The 16,289-nt window shown below is 47.4% G+C and overlaps 48 non-coding genes across 48 annotated transcripts; all 48 read right to left on the bottom strand.

The window, feature by feature from the left end:
• Positions 1 to 55: 55 nt before the first annotated feature.
• Positions 56 to 174, bottom strand: LOC136215133 (5S ribosomal RNA). The gene has a single exon (XR_010682183.1). It is a non-coding gene; the product is annotated as a 5S ribosomal RNA (ribosomal RNA).
• A 261-nt stretch (positions 175 to 435) lies between these two features.
• LOC136213308 (5S ribosomal RNA) lies at positions 436 to 554 on the bottom strand. Its single transcript, XR_010680426.1, has one exon. It is a non-coding gene; the product is annotated as a 5S ribosomal RNA (ribosomal RNA).
• Positions 555 to 814: 260 nt separating this feature from the next.
• Positions 815 to 933, bottom strand: LOC136211880 (5S ribosomal RNA). The gene has a single exon (XR_010679066.1). It is a non-coding gene; the product is annotated as a 5S ribosomal RNA (ribosomal RNA).
• Positions 934 to 1,115: 182 nt separating this feature from the next.
• Positions 1,116 to 1,234, bottom strand: LOC136214535 (5S ribosomal RNA). The gene has a single exon (XR_010681617.1). It is a non-coding gene; the product is annotated as a 5S ribosomal RNA (ribosomal RNA).
• A 258-nt stretch (positions 1,235 to 1,492) lies between these two features.
• Positions 1,493 to 1,611, bottom strand: LOC136214619 (5S ribosomal RNA). Its single transcript, XR_010681700.1, has one exon. It is a non-coding gene; the product is annotated as a 5S ribosomal RNA (ribosomal RNA).
• A 183-nt stretch (positions 1,612 to 1,794) lies between these two features.
• Positions 1,795 to 1,913, bottom strand: LOC136211595 (5S ribosomal RNA). Its single transcript, XR_010678792.1, has one exon. It is a non-coding gene; the product is annotated as a 5S ribosomal RNA (ribosomal RNA).
• A 260-nt stretch (positions 1,914 to 2,173) lies between these two features.
• LOC136215132 (5S ribosomal RNA) lies at positions 2,174 to 2,292 on the bottom strand. Its single transcript, XR_010682182.1, has one exon. It is a non-coding gene; the product is annotated as a 5S ribosomal RNA (ribosomal RNA).
• A 183-nt stretch (positions 2,293 to 2,475) lies between these two features.
• Positions 2,476 to 2,594, bottom strand: LOC136213427 (5S ribosomal RNA). Its single transcript, XR_010680539.1, has one exon. It is a non-coding gene; the product is annotated as a 5S ribosomal RNA (ribosomal RNA).
• A 261-nt stretch (positions 2,595 to 2,855) lies between these two features.
• On the bottom strand, positions 2,856 to 2,974 carry LOC136214754 (5S ribosomal RNA). Its single transcript, XR_010681827.1, has one exon. It is a non-coding gene; the product is annotated as a 5S ribosomal RNA (ribosomal RNA).
• Positions 2,975 to 3,156: 182 nt separating this feature from the next.
• Positions 3,157 to 3,275, bottom strand: LOC136214415 (5S ribosomal RNA). The gene has a single exon (XR_010681502.1). It is a non-coding gene; the product is annotated as a 5S ribosomal RNA (ribosomal RNA).
• A 257-nt stretch (positions 3,276 to 3,532) lies between these two features.
• On the bottom strand, positions 3,533 to 3,651 carry LOC136214008 (5S ribosomal RNA). Its single transcript, XR_010681105.1, has one exon. It is a non-coding gene; the product is annotated as a 5S ribosomal RNA (ribosomal RNA).
• A 183-nt stretch (positions 3,652 to 3,834) lies between these two features.
• LOC136211594 (5S ribosomal RNA) lies at positions 3,835 to 3,953 on the bottom strand. The gene has a single exon (XR_010678791.1). It is a non-coding gene; the product is annotated as a 5S ribosomal RNA (ribosomal RNA).
• A 261-nt stretch (positions 3,954 to 4,214) lies between these two features.
• LOC136215131 (5S ribosomal RNA) lies at positions 4,215 to 4,333 on the bottom strand. The gene has a single exon (XR_010682181.1). It is a non-coding gene; the product is annotated as a 5S ribosomal RNA (ribosomal RNA).
• Positions 4,334 to 4,594: 261 nt separating this feature from the next.
• LOC136213307 (5S ribosomal RNA) lies at positions 4,595 to 4,713 on the bottom strand. The gene has a single exon (XR_010680425.1). It is a non-coding gene; the product is annotated as a 5S ribosomal RNA (ribosomal RNA).
• A 260-nt stretch (positions 4,714 to 4,973) lies between these two features.
• Positions 4,974 to 5,092, bottom strand: LOC136211878 (5S ribosomal RNA). The gene has a single exon (XR_010679065.1). It is a non-coding gene; the product is annotated as a 5S ribosomal RNA (ribosomal RNA).
• A 182-nt stretch (positions 5,093 to 5,274) lies between these two features.
• LOC136212988 (5S ribosomal RNA) lies at positions 5,275 to 5,393 on the bottom strand. Its single transcript, XR_010680123.1, has one exon. It is a non-coding gene; the product is annotated as a 5S ribosomal RNA (ribosomal RNA).
• A 258-nt stretch (positions 5,394 to 5,651) lies between these two features.
• On the bottom strand, positions 5,652 to 5,770 carry LOC136214618 (5S ribosomal RNA). The gene has a single exon (XR_010681699.1). It is a non-coding gene; the product is annotated as a 5S ribosomal RNA (ribosomal RNA).
• Positions 5,771 to 5,953: 183 nt separating this feature from the next.
• LOC136211593 (5S ribosomal RNA) lies at positions 5,954 to 6,072 on the bottom strand. The gene has a single exon (XR_010678790.1). It is a non-coding gene; the product is annotated as a 5S ribosomal RNA (ribosomal RNA).
• A 260-nt stretch (positions 6,073 to 6,332) lies between these two features.
• On the bottom strand, positions 6,333 to 6,451 carry LOC136215129 (5S ribosomal RNA). The gene has a single exon (XR_010682179.1). It is a non-coding gene; the product is annotated as a 5S ribosomal RNA (ribosomal RNA).
• Positions 6,452 to 6,711: 260 nt separating this feature from the next.
• Positions 6,712 to 6,830, bottom strand: LOC136215127 (5S ribosomal RNA). The gene has a single exon (XR_010682178.1). It is a non-coding gene; the product is annotated as a 5S ribosomal RNA (ribosomal RNA).
• A 183-nt stretch (positions 6,831 to 7,013) lies between these two features.
• LOC136213426 (5S ribosomal RNA) lies at positions 7,014 to 7,132 on the bottom strand. The gene has a single exon (XR_010680538.1). It is a non-coding gene; the product is annotated as a 5S ribosomal RNA (ribosomal RNA).
• A 261-nt stretch (positions 7,133 to 7,393) lies between these two features.
• Positions 7,394 to 7,512, bottom strand: LOC136215311 (5S ribosomal RNA). Its single transcript, XR_010682354.1, has one exon. It is a non-coding gene; the product is annotated as a 5S ribosomal RNA (ribosomal RNA).
• Positions 7,513 to 7,695: 183 nt separating this feature from the next.
• Positions 7,696 to 7,814, bottom strand: LOC136214296 (5S ribosomal RNA). Its single transcript, XR_010681389.1, has one exon. It is a non-coding gene; the product is annotated as a 5S ribosomal RNA (ribosomal RNA).
• Positions 7,815 to 7,998: 184 nt separating this feature from the next.
• LOC136211592 (5S ribosomal RNA) lies at positions 7,999 to 8,117 on the bottom strand. The gene has a single exon (XR_010678789.1). It is a non-coding gene; the product is annotated as a 5S ribosomal RNA (ribosomal RNA).
• A 261-nt stretch (positions 8,118 to 8,378) lies between these two features.
• Positions 8,379 to 8,497, bottom strand: LOC136215494 (5S ribosomal RNA). Its single transcript, XR_010682534.1, has one exon. It is a non-coding gene; the product is annotated as a 5S ribosomal RNA (ribosomal RNA).
• A 183-nt stretch (positions 8,498 to 8,680) lies between these two features.
• LOC136214626 (5S ribosomal RNA) lies at positions 8,681 to 8,799 on the bottom strand. The gene has a single exon (XR_010681707.1). It is a non-coding gene; the product is annotated as a 5S ribosomal RNA (ribosomal RNA).
• Positions 8,800 to 8,982: 183 nt separating this feature from the next.
• LOC136213425 (5S ribosomal RNA) lies at positions 8,983 to 9,101 on the bottom strand. The gene has a single exon (XR_010680537.1). It is a non-coding gene; the product is annotated as a 5S ribosomal RNA (ribosomal RNA).
• Positions 9,102 to 9,361: 260 nt separating this feature from the next.
• Positions 9,362 to 9,480, bottom strand: LOC136213306 (5S ribosomal RNA). The gene has a single exon (XR_010680424.1). It is a non-coding gene; the product is annotated as a 5S ribosomal RNA (ribosomal RNA).
• Positions 9,481 to 9,740: 260 nt separating this feature from the next.
• On the bottom strand, positions 9,741 to 9,859 carry LOC136211877 (5S ribosomal RNA). Its single transcript, XR_010679064.1, has one exon. It is a non-coding gene; the product is annotated as a 5S ribosomal RNA (ribosomal RNA).
• Positions 9,860 to 10,041: 182 nt separating this feature from the next.
• Positions 10,042 to 10,160, bottom strand: LOC136214178 (5S ribosomal RNA). The gene has a single exon (XR_010681275.1). It is a non-coding gene; the product is annotated as a 5S ribosomal RNA (ribosomal RNA).
• Positions 10,161 to 10,342: 182 nt separating this feature from the next.
• Positions 10,343 to 10,461, bottom strand: LOC136211591 (5S ribosomal RNA). Its single transcript, XR_010678788.1, has one exon. It is a non-coding gene; the product is annotated as a 5S ribosomal RNA (ribosomal RNA).
• Positions 10,462 to 10,721: 260 nt separating this feature from the next.
• On the bottom strand, positions 10,722 to 10,840 carry LOC136215126 (5S ribosomal RNA). The gene has a single exon (XR_010682177.1). It is a non-coding gene; the product is annotated as a 5S ribosomal RNA (ribosomal RNA).
• A 260-nt stretch (positions 10,841 to 11,100) lies between these two features.
• LOC136215125 (5S ribosomal RNA) lies at positions 11,101 to 11,219 on the bottom strand. The gene has a single exon (XR_010682176.1). It is a non-coding gene; the product is annotated as a 5S ribosomal RNA (ribosomal RNA).
• Positions 11,220 to 11,402: 183 nt separating this feature from the next.
• Positions 11,403 to 11,521, bottom strand: LOC136213424 (5S ribosomal RNA). Its single transcript, XR_010680536.1, has one exon. It is a non-coding gene; the product is annotated as a 5S ribosomal RNA (ribosomal RNA).
• Positions 11,522 to 11,782: 261 nt separating this feature from the next.
• LOC136215310 (5S ribosomal RNA) lies at positions 11,783 to 11,901 on the bottom strand. The gene has a single exon (XR_010682353.1). It is a non-coding gene; the product is annotated as a 5S ribosomal RNA (ribosomal RNA).
• A 183-nt stretch (positions 11,902 to 12,084) lies between these two features.
• Positions 12,085 to 12,203, bottom strand: LOC136214062 (5S ribosomal RNA). The gene has a single exon (XR_010681160.1). It is a non-coding gene; the product is annotated as a 5S ribosomal RNA (ribosomal RNA).
• Positions 12,204 to 12,387: 184 nt separating this feature from the next.
• On the bottom strand, positions 12,388 to 12,506 carry LOC136211590 (5S ribosomal RNA). Its single transcript, XR_010678787.1, has one exon. It is a non-coding gene; the product is annotated as a 5S ribosomal RNA (ribosomal RNA).
• A 261-nt stretch (positions 12,507 to 12,767) lies between these two features.
• Positions 12,768 to 12,886, bottom strand: LOC136215493 (5S ribosomal RNA). The gene has a single exon (XR_010682533.1). It is a non-coding gene; the product is annotated as a 5S ribosomal RNA (ribosomal RNA).
• A 183-nt stretch (positions 12,887 to 13,069) lies between these two features.
• On the bottom strand, positions 13,070 to 13,188 carry LOC136214625 (5S ribosomal RNA). Its single transcript, XR_010681705.1, has one exon. It is a non-coding gene; the product is annotated as a 5S ribosomal RNA (ribosomal RNA).
• Positions 13,189 to 13,371: 183 nt separating this feature from the next.
• LOC136213422 (5S ribosomal RNA) lies at positions 13,372 to 13,490 on the bottom strand. The gene has a single exon (XR_010680535.1). It is a non-coding gene; the product is annotated as a 5S ribosomal RNA (ribosomal RNA).
• Positions 13,491 to 13,750: 260 nt separating this feature from the next.
• LOC136213304 (5S ribosomal RNA) lies at positions 13,751 to 13,869 on the bottom strand. Its single transcript, XR_010680423.1, has one exon. It is a non-coding gene; the product is annotated as a 5S ribosomal RNA (ribosomal RNA).
• Positions 13,870 to 14,129: 260 nt separating this feature from the next.
• Positions 14,130 to 14,248, bottom strand: LOC136211876 (5S ribosomal RNA). Its single transcript, XR_010679063.1, has one exon. It is a non-coding gene; the product is annotated as a 5S ribosomal RNA (ribosomal RNA).
• Positions 14,249 to 14,430: 182 nt separating this feature from the next.
• LOC136213944 (5S ribosomal RNA) lies at positions 14,431 to 14,549 on the bottom strand. Its single transcript, XR_010681045.1, has one exon. It is a non-coding gene; the product is annotated as a 5S ribosomal RNA (ribosomal RNA).
• Positions 14,550 to 14,807: 258 nt separating this feature from the next.
• LOC136213917 (5S ribosomal RNA) lies at positions 14,808 to 14,926 on the bottom strand. Its single transcript, XR_010681016.1, has one exon. It is a non-coding gene; the product is annotated as a 5S ribosomal RNA (ribosomal RNA).
• Positions 14,927 to 15,109: 183 nt separating this feature from the next.
• Positions 15,110 to 15,228, bottom strand: LOC136211587 (5S ribosomal RNA). The gene has a single exon (XR_010678785.1). It is a non-coding gene; the product is annotated as a 5S ribosomal RNA (ribosomal RNA).
• A 260-nt stretch (positions 15,229 to 15,488) lies between these two features.
• LOC136215124 (5S ribosomal RNA) lies at positions 15,489 to 15,607 on the bottom strand. The gene has a single exon (XR_010682175.1). It is a non-coding gene; the product is annotated as a 5S ribosomal RNA (ribosomal RNA).
• A 183-nt stretch (positions 15,608 to 15,790) lies between these two features.
• On the bottom strand, positions 15,791 to 15,909 carry LOC136213421 (5S ribosomal RNA). The gene has a single exon (XR_010680534.1). It is a non-coding gene; the product is annotated as a 5S ribosomal RNA (ribosomal RNA).
• Positions 15,910 to 16,169: 260 nt separating this feature from the next.
• On the bottom strand, positions 16,170 to 16,288 carry LOC136211874 (5S ribosomal RNA). The gene has a single exon (XR_010679061.1). It is a non-coding gene; the product is annotated as a 5S ribosomal RNA (ribosomal RNA).
• Position 16,289: the final 1 nt, after the last annotated feature.

The following is a 16,289-nucleotide window of genomic DNA, read 5'->3' as shown; positions in this document are numbered from 1 at the left end:
CCATGGTGAAAAAAAAAATTAAATAATTAAAAAATGCACGTTGCAAAAAAGTTTGGGGGTGCAACGCGAGGACTTCCCAAGAGGTCACCCATCTTAGTACTACTCTCGCCCAAGAACGTTTGACTTCGGAGTTCTGATGGGATCCGGTGCATTAGTGCTGGTATGATCGCACCCGTCATCCCATGCAAAAACTAAGCATATATTCCATACTAGGCGCCCCTTTCTCCCGTATGCTCATCCTTCACGTGCATGCACAAGCCCCCGGACCCCAAACACTGGCCCCCGCCTCGAAAACGTGCACGCCATGGTGAAAAAAAAAAATTAAATAATTAAAAAATGCACGTTGCAAAAAAGTTTGGGCCCGCCTCGAAAACGTGCACGCCATGGTGAAAAAAAAATTAAATAATTAAAAAATGCACGTTGCAAAAAAGTTTGGGAGTGCAACACGAGGACTTCCCAAGAGGTCACCCATCTTAGTACTACTCTCGCCCAAGCACGTTTAGCTTCGGAGTTCTGATGAGATCCGGTGCATTAGTGCTGGTATGATCGCACCCGTCATCCCATGCAAAAACTAAGCATATATTCCATACTGGGCGCCCCTTTCTCCCGTATGCTCATCCTTCACGTGCATGCACAAGCCCCCGGACCCCAAACACTGACCCCCGCCTCGAAAACGTGCACGCCATGGTGAAAAAAAAAATTAAATAATTAAAAAATGCACGTTGCAAAAAAGTTTGGGCCCGCCTCGAAAACGTGCACGCCATGGTGAAAAAAAAATTAAATAATTAAAAAATGCACGTTGCAAAAAAGTTTGGGGGTGCAACACGAGGACTTCCCAAGAGGTCACCCATCTTAGTACTACTCTCGCCCAAGCACGTTTAGCTTCGGAGTTCTGATGGGATCCGGTGCATTAGTGCTGGTATGATCGCACCCATCATCCCATGCAAAAACTAAGCATATATTCCATACTGGGCGCCCCTTTCTCCCGTATGCTCATCCTTCACGTGCATGCACAAGCCCCCGGACCCCAAACACTGACCCCCGCCTCGTAAACGTGCACGCCATGGTGAAAAAAAAATTAAATAATTAAAAAATGCACGTTGCAAAAAAGTTTGGGGGTGCAACACGTGGACTTCCCAAGAGGTCACCCATCTTAGTACTACTCTCGCCCAAGCACGTTTAACTTCGGAGTTCTGATGGGATCCGGTGCATTAGTGCTGGTATGATCGCACCCGTCATCCCATGCAAAAACTAAGCATATATTCCATACTGGACGCCCCTTTCTCCCGTATGCTCATCCTTCACGTGCATGCACAAGCCCCCGGACCCCAAACACTGACCCCCGCCTCGAAAACGTGCACGCCATGGTGAAAAAAAAATTAAATAATTAAAAAATGCACGTTGCAAAAAAGTTTGGGCCCGCCTCGAAAACGTGCACGCCATGGTGAAAAAAAATTAAATAATTAAAAAATGCACGTTGCAAAAAAGTTTGGGGGTGCAACACGAGGACTTCCCAAGAGGTCACCCATCTTAGTACTACTCTCGCCCAAGCACGTTTAACTTCGGAGTTCTGATGGGATCCGGTGCATTAATGCTGGTATGATGGCACCCGTCATCCCATGCAAAAACTAAGCATATATTCCATACTGGGCGCCCCTTTCTCCCGTATGCTCATCCTTCACGTGCATGCACAAGCCCCCGGACCCCAAACACTGACCTCCGCCTCGTAAACGTGCACGCCATGGTGAAAAAAAAAATTAAATAATTAAAAAATGCACGTTGCAAAAAAGTTTGGGGGTGCAACACGAGGACTTCCCAAGAGGTCACCCATCTTAGTACTACTCTCGCCCAAGCACGTTTAACTTCGGAGTTCTGATGGGATCCGGTGCATTAGTGCTGGTATGATCGCACCCGTCATCCCATGCAAAAACTAAGCATATATTCCATACTGGGCGCCCCTTTCTCCCGTATGCTCATCCTTCACGTGCATGCACAAGCCCCCGGACCCCAAACACTGACCCCCGCCTCGAAAACGTGCACGCCATGGTGAAAAAAAAAATTAAATAATTAAAAAATGCACGTTGCAAAAAAGTTTGGGCCCGCCTCGAAAACGTGCACGCCATGGTGAAAAAAAAATTAAATAATTAAAAAATGCACGTTGCAAAAAAGTTTGGGGGTGCAACGCGAGGACTTCCCAAGAGGTCACCCATCTTAGTACTACTCTCGCCCAAGAACGTTTGACTTCGGAGTTCTGATGGGATCCGGTGCATTAGTGCTGGTATGATCGCACCCGTCATCCCATGCAAAAACTAAGCATATATTCCATACTAGGCGCCCCTTTCTCCCGTATGCTCATCCTTCACGTGCATGCACAAACCCCCGGACCCCAAACACTGACCCCCGCCTCGAAAACGTGCACGCCATGGTGAAAAAAAAAATTAAATAATTAAAAAATGCACGTTGCAAAAAAGTTTGGGGGTGCAACACGAGGACTTCCCAAGAGGTCACCCATCTTAGTACTACTCTCGCCCAAGTACGTTTAACTTCGGAGTTCTGATGGGATCCGGTGCATTAGTGCTGGTATGATCGCACCCGTCATCCCATGCAAAAACTAAGCATATATTCCATACTGGGCGCCCCTTTCTCCCGTATGCTCATCCTTCACGTGCATGCACAAGCCCCCGGACCCCAAACACTGGCCCCCGCCTCGAAAACGTGCACGCCATGGTGAAAAAAAAAAATTAAATAATTAAAAAATGCACGTTGCAAAAAAGTTTGGGCCCGCCTCGAAAACGTGCACGCCATGGTGAAAAAAAAATTAAATAATTAAAAAATGCACGTTGCAAAAAAGTTTGGGAGTGCAACACGAGGACTTCCCAAGAGGTCACCCATCTTAGTACTACTCTCGCCCAAGAACGTTTGACTTCGGAGTTCTGATGGGATCCGGTGCATTAGTGCTGGTATGATCGCACCCATCATCCCATGCAAAAACTAAGCATATATTCCATACTGGGCGCCCCTTTCTCCCGTATGCTCATCCTTCACGTGCATGCACAAGCCCCCGGACCCCAAACACTGACCCCCGCCTCGTAAACGTGCACGCCATGGTGAAAAAAAAATTAAATAATTAAAAAATGCACGTTGCAAAAAAGTTTGGGGGTGCAACACGTGGACTTCCCAAGAGGTCACCCATCTTAGTACTACTCTCGCCCAAGCACGTTTAACTTCGGAGTTCTGATGGGATCCGGTGCATTAGTGCTGGTATGATCGCACCCGTCATCCCATGCAAAAACTAAGCATATATTCCATACTGGACGCCCCTTTCTCCCGTATGCTCATCCTTCACGTGCATGCACAAGCCCCCGGACCCCAAACACTGACCCCCGCCTCGAAAACGTGCACGCCATGGTGAAAAAAAATTAAATAATTAAAAAATGCACGTTGCAAAAAAGTTTGGGCCCGCCTCGAAAACGTGCACGCCATGGTGAAAAAAAATTAAATAATTAAAAAATGCACGTTGCAAAAAAGTTTGGGGGTGCAACACGAGGAATTCCCAAGAGGTCACCCATCTTAGTACTACTCTCGCCCAAGCACGTTTAACTTCGGAGTTCTGATGGGATCCGGTGCATTAGTGCTGGTATGATGGCACCCGTCATCCCATGCAAAAACTAAGCATATATTCCATACTGGGCGCCCCTTTCTCCCGTATGCTCATCCTTCACGTGCATGCACAAGCCCCCGGACCCCAAACACTGACCTCCGCCTCGTAAACGTGCACGCCATGGTGAAAAAAAAAATTAAATAATTAAAAAATGCACGTTGCAAAAAAGTTTGGGGGTGCAACACGAGGACTTCCCAAGAGGTCACCCATCTTAGTACTACTCTCGCCCAAGCACGTTTAACTTCGGAGTTCTGATGGGATCCGGTGCATTAGTGCTGGTATGATCGCACCCGTCATCCCATGCAAAAACTAAGCATATATTCCATACTGGGCGCCCCTTTCTCCCGTATGCTCATCCTTCACGTGCATGCACAAGCCCCCGGACCCCAAACACTGACCCCCGCCTCGAAAACGTGCACGCCATGGTGAAAAAAAAAATTAAATAATTAAAAAATGCACGTTGCAAAAAAGTTTGCCCCCGCCTCGAAAACGTGCACGCCATGGTGAAAAAAAAAATTAAATAATTAAAAAATGCACGTTGCAAAAAAGTTTGGGGGTGCAACGCGAGGACTTCCCAAGAGGTCACCCATCTTAGTACTACTCTCGCCCAAGAACGTTTGACTTCGGAGTTCTGATGGGATCCGGTGCATTAGTGCTGGTATGATCGCACCCGTCATCCCATGCAAAAACTAAGCATATATTCCATACTAGGCGCCCCTTTCTCCCGTATGCTCATCCTTCACGTGCATGCACAAGCCCCCGGACCCCAAACACTGGCCCCCGCCTCGAAAACGTGCACGCCATGGTGAAAAAAAAAAATTAAATAATTAAAAAATGCACGTTGCAAAAAAGTTTGGGCCCGCCTCGAAAACGTGCACGCCATGGTGAAAAAAAAATTAAATAATTAAAAAATGCACGTTGCAAAAAAGTTTGGGAGTGCAACACGAGGACTTCCCAAGAGGTCACCCATCTTAGTACTACTCTCGCCCAAGCACGTTTAGCTTCGGAGTTCTGATGAGATCCGGTGCATTAGTGCTGGTATGATCGCACCCGTCATCCCATGCAAAAACTAAGCATATATTCCATACTGGGCGCCCCTTTCTCCCGTATGCTCATCCTTCACGTGCATGCACAAGCCCCCGGACCCCAAACACTGACCCCCGCCTCGAAAACGTGCACGCCATGGTGAAAAAAAAAATTAAATAATTAAAAAATGCACGTTGCAAAAAAGTTTGGGCCCGCCTCGAAAACGTGCACGCCATGGTGAAAAAAAAATTAAATAATGAAAAAATGCACGTTGCAAAAAAGTTTGGGGGTGCAACACGAGGACTTCCCAAGAGGTCACCCATCTTAGTACTACTCTCGCCCAAGCACGTTTAGCTTCGGAGTTCTGATGGGATCCGGTGCATTAGTGCTGGTATGATCGCACCCATCATCCCATGCAAAAACTAAGCATATATTCCATACTGGGCGCCCCTTTCTCCCGTATGCTCATCCTTCACGTGCATGCACAAGCCCCCGGACCCCAAACACTGACCCCCGCCTCGTAAACGTGCACGCCATGGTGAAAAAAAAATTAAATAATTAAAAAATGCACGTTGCAAAAAAGTTTGGGGGTGCAACACGTGGACTTCCCAAGAGGTCACCCATCTTAGTACTACTCTCACCCAAGCACGTTTAACTTCGGAGTTCTGATGGGATCCGGTGCATTAGTGCTGGTATGATCGCACCCGTCATCCCATGCAAAAACTAAGCATATATTCCATACTGGACGCCCCTTTCTCCCGTATGCTCATCCTTCACGTGCATGCACAAGCCCCCGGACCCCAAACACTGACCCCCGCCTCGAAAACATGCACGCCATGGTGAAAAAAAAATTAAATAATTAAAAAATGCACGTTGCAAAAAAGTTTGGGCCCGCCTCGAAAACGTGCACGCCATGGTGAAAAAAAATTAAATAATTAAAAAATGCACGTTGCAAAAAAGTTTGGGGGTGCAACACGAGGACTTCCCAAGAGGTCACCCATCTTAGTACTACTCTCGCCCAAGCACGTTTAACTTCGGAGTTCTGATGGGATCCGGTGCATTAATGCTGGTATGATGGCACCCGTCATCCCATGCAAAAACTAAGCATATATTCCATACTGGGCGCCCCTTTCTCCCGTATGCTCATCCTTCACGTGCATGCACAAGCCCCCGGACCCCAAACACTGACCTCCGCCTCGTAAACGTGCACGCCATGGTGAAAAAAAAAATTAAATAATTAAAAAATGCACGTTGCAAAAAAGTTTGGGGGTGCAACACGAGGACTTCCCAAGAGGTCACCCATCTTAGTACTACTCTCGCCCAAGCACGTTTAACTTCGGAGTTCTGATGGGATCCGGTGCATTAGTGCTGGTATGATCGCACCCGTCATCCCATGCAAAAACTAAGCATATATTCCATACTGGGCGCCCCTTTCTCCCGTATGCTCATCCTTCACGTGCATGCACAAGCCCCCGGACCCCAAACACTGACCCCCGCCTCGAAAACGTGCACGCCATGGTGAAAAAAAAAATTAAATAATTAAAAAATGCACGTTGCAAAAAAGTTTGGGCCCGCCTCGAAAACGTGCACGCCATGGTGAAAAAAAAATTAAATAATTAAAAAATGCACGTTGCAAAAAAGTTTGGGGGTGCAACGCGAGGACTTCCCAAGAGGTCACCCATCTTAGTACTACTCTCGCCCAAGAACGTTTGACTTCGGAGTTCTGATGGGATCCGGTGCATTAGTGCTGGTATGATCGCACCCGTCATCCCATGCAAAAACTAAGCATATATTCCATACTAGGCGCCCCTTTCTCCCGTATGCTCATCCTTCACGTGCATGCACAAACCCCCGGACCCCAAACACTGACCCCCGCCTCGAAAACGTGCACGCCATGGTGAAAAAAAAAATTAAATAATTAAAAAATGCACGTTGCAAAAAAGTTTGGGCCCGCCTCGAAAACGTGCACGCCATGGTGAAAAAAAAATTAAATAATTAAAAAATGCACGTTGCAAAAAAGTTTGGGGGTGCAACGCGAGGACTTCCCAAGAGGTCACCCATCTTAGTACTACTCTCGCCCAAGAACGTTTGACTTCGGAGTTCTGATGGGATCCGGTGCATTAGTGCTGGTATGATCGCACCCGTCATCCCATGCAAAAACTAAGCATATATTCCATACTAGGCGCCCCTTTCTCCCGTATGCTCATCCTTCACGTGCATGCACAAACCCCCGGACCCCAAACACTGACCCCCGCCTCGAAAACGTGCACGCCATGGTGAAAAAAAAAATTAAATAATTAAAAAATGCACGTTGCAAAAAAGTTTGGGGGTGCAACACGAGGACTTCCCAAGAGGTCACCCATCTTAGTACTACTCTCGCCCAAGTACGTTTAACTTCGGAGTTCTGATGGGATCCGGTGCATTAGTGCTGGTATGATCGCACCCGTCATCCCATGCAAAAACTAAGCATATATTCCATACTGGGCGCCCCTTTCTCCCGTATGCTCATCCTTCACGTGCATGCACAAGCCCCCGGACCCCAAACACTGGCCCCCGCCTCGAAAACGTGCACGCCATGGTGAAAAAAAAAAATTAAATAATTAAAAAATGCACGTTGCAAAAAAGTTTGGGCCCGCCTCGAAAACGTGCACGCCATGGTGAAAAAAAAATTAAATAATTAAAAAATGCACGTTGCAAAAAAGTTTGGGAGTGCAACACGAGGACTTCCCAAGAGGTCACCCATCTTAGTACTACTCTCGCCCAAGAACGTTTGACTTCGGAGTTCTGATGGGATCCGGTGCATTAGTGCTGGTATGATCGCACCAGTCATCCCATGCAAAAACTAAGCATATATTCCATACTAGGCGCCCCTTTCTCCCGTATGCTCATCCTTCACGTGCATGCACAAGCCCCCGGACCCCAAACACTGACCCCCGCCTCGAAAACGTGCACGCCATGGTGAAAAAAAAAATTAAATAATTAAAAAATGCACGTTGCAAAAAAGTTTGGGGGTGCAACACGTGGACTTCCCAAGAGGTCACCCATCTTAGTACTACTCTCGCCCAAGCACGTTTAACTTCGGAGTTCTGATGGGATCCGGTGCATTAGTGCTGGTATGATCGCACCCGTCATCCCATGCAAAAACTAAGCATATATTCCATACTGGACGCCCCTTTCTCCCGTATGCTCATCCTTCACGTGCATGCACAAGCCCCCGGACCCCAAACACTGACCTCCGCCTCGTAAACGTGCACGCCATGGTGAAAAAAAAAAATTAAATAATTAAAAAATGCACGTTGCAAAAAAGTTTGGGGGTGCAACACGAGGACTTCCCAAGAGGTCACCCATCTTAGTACTACTCTCGCCCAAGCACGTTTAACTTCGGAGTTCTGATGGGATCCGGTGCATTAGTGCTGGTATGATCGCACCCGTCATCCCATGCAAAAACTAAGCATATATTCCATACTGGGCGCCCCTTTCTCCCGTATGCTCATCCTTCACGTGCATGCACAAGCCCCCGGACCCCAAACACTGACCCCCGCCTCGAAAACGTGCACGCCATGGTGAAAAAAAAAAATTAAATAATTAAAAAATGCACGTTGCAAAAAAGTTTGGGCCCGCCTCGAAAACGTGCACGCCATGGTGAAAAAAAAATTAAATAATTAAAAAATGCACGTTGCAAAAAAGTTTGGGGGTGCAACGCGAGGACTTCCCAAGAGGTCACCCATCTTAGTACTACTCTCGCCCAAGAACGTTTGACTTCGGAGTTCTGATGGGATCCGGTGCATTAGTGCTGGTATGATCGCACCAGTCATCCCATGCAAAAACTAAGCATATATTCCATACTAGGCGCCCCTTTCTCCCGTATGCTCATCCTTCACGTGCATGCACAAGCCCCCGGACCCCAAACACTGACCCCCGCCTCGAAAACGTGCACGCCATGGTGAAAAAAAAAATTAAATAATTAAAAAATGCACGTTGCAAAAAAGTTTGGGGGTGCAACACGAGGACTTCCCAAGAGGTCACCCATCTTAGTACTACTCTCGCCCAAGAACGTTTGACTTCGGAGTTCTGATGGGATCCGGTGCATTAGTGCTGGTATGATCGCACCCGTCATCCCATGCAAAAACTAAGCATATATTCCATACTAGGCGCCCCTTTCTCCCGTATGCTCATCCTTCACGTGCATGCACAAGCCCCCGGACCCCAAACACTGACCCCCGCCTCGAAAACGTGCACGCCATGGTGAAAAAAAAAATTAAATAATTAAAAAATGCACGTTGCAAAAAAGTTTGGGGGTGCAACACGAGGACTTCCCAAGAGGTCACCCATCTTAGTACTACTCTCGCCCAAGTACGTTTAACTTCGGAGTTCTGATGGGATCCGGTGCATTAGTGCTGGTATGATCGCACCCGTCATCCCATGCAAAAACTAAGCATATATTCCATACTGGGCGCCCCTTTCTCCCGTATGCTCATCCTTCACGTGCATGCACAAGCCCCCGGACCCCAAACACTGGCCCCCGCCTCGAAAACGTGCACGCCATGGTGAAAAAAAAAATTAAATAATTAAAAAATGCACGTTGCAAAAAAGTTTGGGCCCGCCTCGAAAACGTGCACGCCATGGTGAAAAAAAAATTAAATAATTAAAAAATGCACGTTGCAAAAAAGTTTGGGAGTGCAACACGAGGACTTCCCAAGAGGTCACCCATCTTAGTACTACTCTCGCCCAAGCACGTTTAGCTTCGGAGTTCTGATGAGATCCGGTGCATTAGTGCTGGTATGATCGCACCCGTCATCCCATGCAAAAACTAAGCATATATTCCATACTGGGCGCCCCTTTCTCCCGTATGCTCATCCTTCACGTGCATGCACAAGCCCCCGGACCCTAAACACTGACCCCCGCCTCGAAAACGTGCACGCCATGGTGAAAAAAAAAATTAAATAATTAAAAAATGCACGTTGCAAAAAAGTTTGGGCCCGCCTCGAAAACGTGCACGCCATGGTGAAAAAAAAATTAAATAATTAAAAAATGCACGTTGCAAAAAAGTTTGGGGGTGCAACACGAGGACTTCCCAAGAGGTCACCCATCTTAGTACTACTCTCGCCCAAGCACGTTTAGCTTCGGAGTTCTGATGGGATCCGGTGCATTAGTGCTGGTATGATCGCACCCATCATCCCATGCAAAAACTAAGCATATATTCCATACTGGGCGCCCCTTTCTCCCGTATGCTCATCCTTCACGTGCATGCACAAGCCCCCGGACCCCAAACACTGACCCCCGCCTCGTAAACGTGCACGCCATGGTGAAAAAAAAATTAAATAATTAAAAAATGCACGTTGCAAAAAAGTTTGGGGGTGCAACACGTGGACTTCCCAAGAGGTCACCCATCTTAGTACTACTCTCGCCCAAGCACGTTTAACTTCGGAGTTCTGATGGGATCCGGTGCATTAGTGCTGGTATGATCGCACCCGTCATCCCATGCAAAAACTAAGCATATATTCCATACTGGACGCCCCTTTCTCCCGTATGCTCATCCTTCACGTGCATGCACAAGCCCCCGGACCCCAAACACTGACCCCCGCCTCGAAAACGTGCACGCCATGGTGAAAAAAAAATTAAATAATTAAAAAATGCACGTTGCAAAAAAGTTTGGGGGTGCAACACGAGGACTTCCCAAGAGGTCACCCATCTTAGTACTACTCTCGCCCAAGCACGTTTAACTTCGGAGTTCTGATGGGATCCGGTGCATTAGTGCTGGTATGATCGCACCCGTCATCCCATGCAAAAACTAAGCATATATTCCATACTGGGCGCCCCTTTCTCCCGTATGCTCATCCTTCACGTGCATGCACAAGCCCCCGGACCCCAAACACTGACCCCCGCCTCGAAAACGTGCACGCCATGGTGAAAAAAAAAATTAAATAATTAAAAAATGCACGTTGCAAAAAAGTTTGGGCCCGCCTCGAAAACGTGCACGCCATGGTGAAAAAAAAATTAAATAATTAAAAAATGCACGTTGCAAAAAAGTTTGGGGGTGCAACGCGAGGACTTCCCAAGAGGTCACCCATCTTAGTACTACTCTCGCCCAAGAACGTTTGACTTCGGAGTTCTGATGGGATCCGGTGCATTAGTGCTGGTATGATCGCACCCGTCATCCCATGCAAAAACTAAGCATATATTCCATACTAGGCGCCCCTTTCTCCCGTATGCTCATCCTTCACGTGCATGCACAAACCCCCGGACCCCAAACACTGACCCCCGCCTCGAAAACGTGCACGCCATGGTGAAAAAAAAAATTAAATAATTAAAAAATGCACGTTGCAAAAAAGTTTGGGCCCGCCTCGAAAACGTGCACGCCATGGTGAAAAAAAAATTAAATAATTAAAAAATGCACGTTGCAAAAAAGTTTGGGGGTGCAACGCGAGGACTTCCCAAGAGGTCACCCATCTTAGTACTACTCTCGCCCAAGAACGTTTGACTTCGGAGTTCTGATGGGATCCGGTGCATTAGTGCTGGTATGATCGCACCCGTCATCCCATGCAAAAACTAAGCATATATTCCATACTAGGCGCCCCTTTCTCCCGTATGCTCATCCTTCACGTGCATGCACAAACCCCCGGACCCCAAACACTGACCCCCGCCTCGAAAACGTGCACGCCATGGTGAAAAAAAAAATTAAATAATTAAAAAATGCACGTTGCAAAAAAGTTTGGGGGTGCAACACGAGGACTTCCCAAGAGGTCACCCATCTTAGTACTACTCTCGCCCAAGTACGTTTAACTTCGGAGTTCTGATGGGATCCGGTGCATTAGTGCTGGTATGATCGCACCCGTCATCCCATGCAAAAACTAAGCATATATTCCATACTGGGCGCCCCTTTCTCCCGTATGCTCATCCTTCACGTGCATGCACAAGCCCCCGGACCCCAAACACTGGCCCCCGCCTCGAAAACGTGCACGCCATGGTGAAAAAAAAAAATTAAATAATTAAAAAATGCACGTTGCAAAAAAGTTTGGGCCCGCCTCGAAAACGTGCACGCCATGGTGAAAAAAAAATTAAATAATTAAAAAATGCACGTTGCAAAAAAGTTTGGGAGTGCAACACGAGGACTTCCCAAGAGGTCACCCATCTTAGTACTACTCTCGCCCAAGAACGTTTGACTTCGGAGTTCTGATGGGATCCGGTGCATTAGTGCTGGTATGATCGCACCAGTCATCCCATGCAAAAACTAAGCATATATTCCATACTAGGCGCCCCTTTCTCCCGTATGCTCATCCTTCACGTGCATGCACAAGCCCCCGGACCCCAAACACTGACCCCCGCCTCGAAAACGTGCACGCCATGGTGAAAAAAAAAATTAAATAATTAAAAAATGCACGTTGCAAAAAAGTTTGGGGGTGCAACACGTGGACTTCCCAAGAGGTCACCCATCTTAGTACTACTCTCGCCCAAGCACGTTTAACTTCGGAGTTCTGATGGGATCCGGTGCATTAGTGCTGGTATGATCGCACCCGTCATCCCATGCAAAAACTAAGCATATATTCCATACTGGACGCCCCTTTCTCCCGTATGCTCATCCTTCACGTGCATGCACAAGCCCCCGGACCCCAAACACTGACCTCCGCCTCGTAAACGTGCACGCCATGGTGAAAAAAAAAAATTAAATAATTAAAAAATGCACGTTGCAAAAAAGTTTGGGGGTGCAACACGAGGACTTCCCAAGAGGTCACCCATCTTAGTACTACTCTCGCCCAAGCACGTTTAACTTCGGAGTTCTGATGGGATCCGGTGCATTAGTGCTGGTATGATCGCACCCGTCATCCCATGCAAAAACTAAGCATATATTCCATACTGGGCGCCCCTTTCTCCCGTATGCTCATCCTTCACGTGCATGCACAAGCCCCCGGACCCCAAACACTGACCCCCGCCTCGAAAACGTGCACGCCATGGTGAAAAAAAAAAATTAAATAATTAAAAAATGCACGTTGCAAAAAAGTTTGGGCCCGCCTCGAAAACGTGCACGCCATGGTGAAAAAAAAATTAAATAATTAAAAAATGCACGTTGCAAAAAAGTTTGGGGGTGCAACGCGAGGACTTCCCAAGAGGTCACCCATCTTAGTACTACTCTCGCCCAAGAACGTTTGACTTCGGAGTTCTGATGGGATCCGGTGCATTAGTGCTGGTATGATCGCACCAGTCATCCCATGCAAAAACTAAGCATATATTCCATACTAGGCGCCCCTTTCTCCCGTATGCTCATCCTTCACGTGCATGCACAAGCCCCCGGACCCCAAACACTGACCCCCGCCTCGAAAACGTGCACGCCATGGTGAAAAAAAAAATTAAATAATTAAAAAATGCACGTTGCAAAAAAGTTTGGGGGTGCAACACGAGGACTTCCCAAGAGGTCACCCATCTTAGTACTACTCTCGCCCAAGAACGTTTGACTTCGGAGTTCTGATGGGATCCGGTGCATTAGTGCTGGTATGATCGCACCCGTCATCCCATGCAAAAACTAAGCATATATTCCATACTAGGCGCCCCTTTCTCCCGTATGCTCATCCTTCACGTGCATGCACAAGCCCCCGGACCCCAAACACTGACCCCCGCCTCGAAAACGTGCACGCCATGGTGAAAAAAAAAATTAAATAATTAAAAAATGCACGTTGCAAAAAAGTTTGGGGGTGCAACACGAGGACTTCCCAAGAGGTCACCCATCTTAGTACTACTCTCGCCCAAGTACGTTTAACTTCGGAGTTCTGATGGGATCCGGTGCATTAGTGCTGGTATGATCGCACCCGTCATCCCATGCAAAAACTAAGCATATATTCCATACTGGGCGCCCCTTTCTCCCGTATGCTCATCCTTCACGTGCATGCACAAGCCCCCGGACCCCAAACACTGGCCCCCGCCTCGAAAACGTGCACGCCATGGTGAAAAAAAAAATTAAATAATTAAAAAATGCACGTTGCAAAAAAGTTTGGGCCCGCCTCGAAAACGTGCACGCCATGGTGAAAAAAAAATTAAATAATTAAAAAATGCACGTTGCAAAAAAGTTTGGGAGTGCAACACGAGGACTTCCCAAGAGGTCACCCATCTTAGTACTACTCTCGCCCAAGCACGTTTAGCTTCGGAGTTCTGATGAGATCCGGTGCATTAGTGCTGGTATGATCGCACCCGTCATCCCATGCAAAAACTAAGCATATATTCCATACTGGGCGCCCCTTTCTCCCGTATGCTCATCCTTCACGTGCATGCACAAGCCCCCGGACCCTAAACACTGACCCCCGCCTCGAAAACGTGCACGCCATGGTGAAAAAAAAAATTAAATAATTAAAAAATGCACGTTGCAAAAAAGTTTGGGCCCGCCTCGAAAACGTGCACGCCATGGTGAAAAAAAAATTAAATAATTAAAAAATGCACGTTGCAAAAAAGTTTGGGGGTGCAACACGAGGACTTCCCAAGAGGTCACCCATCTTAGTACTACTCTCGCCCAAGCACGTTTAGCTTCGGAGTTCTGATGGGATCCGGTGCATTAGTGCTGGTATGATCGCACCCATCATCCCATGCAAAAACTAAGCATATATTCCATACTGGGCGCCCCTTTCTCCCGTATGCTCATCCTTCACGTGCATGCACAAGCCCCCGGACCCCAAACACTGACCCCCGCCTCGTAAACGTGCACGCCATGGTGAAAAAAAAATTAAATAATTAAAAAATGCACGTTGCAAAAAAGTTTGGGGGTGCAACACGTGGACTTCCCAAGAGGTCACCCATCTTAGTACTACTCTCGCCCAAGCACGTTTAACTTCGGAGTTCTGATGGGATCCGGTGCATTAGTGCTGGTATGATCGCACCCGTCATCCCATGCAAAAACTAAGCATATATTCCATACTGGACGCCCCTTTCTCCCGTATGCTCATCCTTCACGTGCATGCACAAGCCCCCGGACCCCAAACACTGACCCCCGCCTCGAAAACGTGCACGCCATGGTGAAAAAAAAATTAAATAATTAAAAAATGCACGTTGCAAAAAAGTTTGGGCCCGCCTCGAAAACGTGCACGCCATGGTGAAAAAAAATTAAATAATTAAAAAATGCACGTTGCAAAAAAGTTTGGGGGTGCAACACGAGGACTTCCCAAGAGGTCACCCATCTTAGTACTACTCTCGCCCAAGCACGTTTAACTTCGGAGTTCTGATGGGATCCGGTGCATTAGTGCTGGTATGATGGCACCCGTCATCCCATGCAAAAACTAAGCATATATTCCATACTGGGCGCCCCTTTCTCCCGTATGCTCATCCTTCACGTGCATGCACAAGCCCCCGGACCCCAAACACTGACCTCCGCCTCGTAAACGTGCACGCCATGGTGAAAAAAAAAATTAAATAATTAAAAAATGCACGTTGCAAAAAAGTTTGGGGGTGCAACACGAGGACTTCCCAAGAGGTCACCCATCTTAGTACTACTCTCGCCCAAGCACGTTTAACTTCGGAGTTCTGATGGGATCCGGTGCATTAGTGCTGGTATGATCGCACCCGTCATCCCATGCAAAAACTAAGCATATATTCCATACTGGGCGCCCCTTTCTCCCGTATGCTCATCCTTCACGTGCATGCACAAGCCCCCGGACCCCAAACACTGACCCCCGCCTCGAAAACGTGCACGCCATGGTGAAAAAAAAAATTAAATAATTAAAAAATGCACGTTGCAAAAAAGTTTGGGCCCGCCTCGAAAACGTGCACGCCATGGTGAAAAAAAAATTAAATAATTAAAAAATGCACGTTGCAAAAAAGTTTGGGGGTGCAACGCGAGGACTTCCCAAGAGGTCACCCATCTTAGTACTACTCTCGCCCAAGAACGTTTGACTTCGGAGTTCTGATGGGATCCGGTGCATTAGTGCTGGTATGATCGCACCCGTCATCCCATGCAAAAACTAAGCATATATTCCATACTAGGCGCCCCTTTCTCCCGTATGCTCATCCTTCACGTGCATGCACAAGCCCCCGGACCCCAAACACTGACCCCCGCCTCGAAAACGTGCACGTCATGGTGAAAAAAAAAATTAAATAATTAAAAAATGCACGTTGCAAAAAAGTTTGGGGGTGCAACACGAGGACTTCCCAAGAGGTCACCCATCTTAGTACTACTCTCGCCCAAGTACGTTTAACTTCGGAGTTCTGATGGGATCCGGTGCATTAGTGCTGGTATGATCGCACCCGTCATCCCATGCAAAAACTAAGCATATATTCCATACTGGGCGCCCCTTTCTCCCGTATGCTCATCCTTCACGTGCATGCACAAGCCCCCGGACCCCAAACACTGGCCCCCGCCTCGAAAACGTGCACGCCATGGTGAAAAAAAAAATTAAATAATTAAAAAATGCACGTTGCAAAAAAGTTTGGGCCCGCCTCGAAAACGTGCACGCCATGGTGAAAAAAAAATTAAATAATTAAAAAATGCACGTTGCAAAAAAGTTTGGGGGTGCAACACGAGGACTTCCCAAGAGGTCACCCATCTTAGTACTACTCTCGCCCAAGCACGTTTAGCTTCGGAGTTCTGATGGGATCCGGTGCATTAGTGCTGGTATGATCGCACCCA

Source organism: Euphorbia lathyris, chromosome 1 (assembly GCF_963576675.1).
Source record: "Euphorbia lathyris chromosome 1, ddEupLath1.1, whole genome shotgun sequence".
Lineage (NCBI taxonomy): Eukaryota > Viridiplantae > Streptophyta > Magnoliopsida > Malpighiales > Euphorbiaceae > Euphorbia > Euphorbia lathyris.
The sequence above is the reverse complement of the archived record's forward strand: the minus strand, read 5'-3'. Positions and strand labels throughout refer to the sequence as shown.